Source organism: Lepidochelys kempii, chromosome 4 (genome assembly GCF_965140285.1).
Source record: "Lepidochelys kempii isolate rLepKem1 chromosome 4, rLepKem1.hap1, whole genome shotgun sequence".
Classification (NCBI taxonomy): Eukaryota; Metazoa; Chordata; order Testudines; family Cheloniidae; genus Lepidochelys; species Lepidochelys kempii.
Window position 1 is genome coordinate 2,129,015 of NC_136383.1, and position 2,478 is coordinate 2,131,492.

A 2,478-nucleotide genomic window follows, 5' to 3' on the forward strand; every position below is an offset into this window, starting at 1 on the left:
GCTAAAGTGCACATGGAAGCTGGGGATTTGCAAGCTGAGTTAACCAAGGCTGCAGTTTCTCATAACCCAACACAAATTATTTTGGGTAACGACTTTTTCAATGTGGCTCAGGCTGTCCAGGGGTCTGTCAGCAGTGAGGAGAAATCTTGTGCTGGAACCCCGTGGGAAGGAGCAAAGCTACAGAAACTGCTGAGGAAATGAGTCTCTTTAATTCCTCTACTGCCCTGCAAATCAAGTTGCCACAAGGGGTGGGGGTGGGTAGAACCAGCTCCAGTGCAGTGACTGTTCCCTCAGGGGATAGGAGTGTTTTGCCTGATGGTAGGGAGACTGTCCAGATTGCTAGCTGCCAGGAAGTTGCAGTTAAGCAAGAGAAAAATCCTGCTCTAGGATGCATATGGAGATGTGTCCTGGAGGAAGCCTTAGAGGGGGAAGATACGATCCAAGAAACCGCTGCAAGGGGTGAAGATTCCATGGGCTCTGTAACTGGAGGCCAGCCCAATTCCAAGACAGAGGAGGGTACAGGGCTTGCCAATGAAGGGCCTGTCATGGCTGCTAGCTGTGAGCTCACAGCTCAACAGGGGACAGATTGCTCTCCAGGGAGCACAGGGTGTGTGCCTTGGCGGGGGGGGGGCCCAGAGAAAGAGGTTCAGAAGGAATGTGGGGGGAGTACAGGAGTGTCTCCCCACTCATTGCAGAGAAGGGTTTGCCCAGAGGAAATTTGCTGGATCTGCATCTGTAATCCCAGGCACCTCATCTGTGGCTCAAGTTTTAAGGGGGAACTGTGTATCTGACCTTTCTGAGGGGAGCAGCCATACAGCTGACCTCGTGGGAACAGCGAGAGGTGATGGAGGGCACCCCAATCCAGGACCCACTTTTTCAAAATATTTTTCTTGCTGTACTTGTGAAAACTGACTCTTTAAGGCGGCAGGGGAGGGGGAGGAGGAGGGAGGGTTCTTCCAAGCATTTTGATGTCTGTGAACATGCTAATGATCCATCTGATGAAGGGGTGGAGACAGCCACTTCCTGGGCAGGTAAACCCCTCCCCACAGCTAAGCATCAGACAGTGAGTGATGGGGATGAACACCACATGGGTTTAACCCTAGGGAGGAAATGCAACTCCACAGGGAGTGGGCCAGTAACATACAAGGTCTCCTTACACTCTTTCCTTGTCAAAACCCCCAACACATACCCAAAGAAAACCTCTACAGAGAGGATGAGAAATACAATAAATGCTGAACAAACTGATCTGTTTAGAGAGAAGGCGTGGTATGATAATCATACTTGGAAGCACCTCTCTGTCATGAATGTGCTGGTAACTTTATGTCTCTTACTACACACACTGTGGGTTAAGACAAAGAATTTGATACTGGTGGTAAATACTTTAAAAATGTGTAAGATCCATGATTTTTGGAAAAATCTTTGGTACAGACTAGGAGTGGTAACAAGAAAGTCCTATGAGAATACTGCTTCTCAGCTAGTACCTGTGGACAGGCTTAGAGCTTGGCATAGTGGAGAAAACATAACTGATCTAGACTGCTGTGAGGAAGGGGAAACCGAGGCACACCGCCTCATGGCATTGGTGGCTAAATGCCAAGACACCTAGACTTTAAAAAATATTGACATCTGCATTATGTACACAATGCTACACACCAAAATATTTTCTGGCAACCTGGGAACAGAAACCCAGAACTTTCCAAAAACACCTATAAATGACATTACAGCAAATCCCTGAAGCTGAGTCTTCCCAGAGCTGATCTGCAGCTGGGTGTGGCCCTGCCTGTGTGTGTGTGTGTGTGTGTGTTAGAGGAGGTTTTAAGAGCCTGGCTTAGCAGGACACGTTAAAGGGGGCCTATGCTGACAGAACAGGTAGACTCAGTGGTATCTCAGCACATCAGGTGGCTTCCCAAGGGGTCCAACCCGTCACAGTTGTCATGATGAAGAGACAGATGACTGTACATTTAGGGCTAGTCACAGCATGGGGATGTTTTGCTGGAGCTCTCAGTTGAGGCATAAGTCTGATTTCCTCCCTTCAGCTATACACAGTGGTCCCCTGGGTGTCATTTGCTTATCTGTAAAGTTTTACATTATTGCAAAGAGACCTAGTAGGATGGACTCTAGGGGCTTCTTTCTGAAATCTTTATCACTAATTTCATGCAAAAAGCCAAAAAACAAGCAATGTGTCTCCTGTCCAAATATTGGTAGCAACCAGAAAGATGTACATGTTCTGACAGCTTCACTAAAGCCCTCCCTCCTGCTGTAACTGAGATTACCCTCCCATCCTGATGGCAGCCTTACTCCACCCACTGTAGGGGAAACAGCAATAATGTGAAGTGATGCCAAATCTGTCTGTTGAATGCAGAACTAAAGAGTCTGAATGAGACAGGCCATCTGTTAATGGGAAGTAGAGTGAAAATCACATGATCCCATGAGCTGCACTATGCAGTAGGCTGATACAAACTTCAAACCTGCATTTGGAAG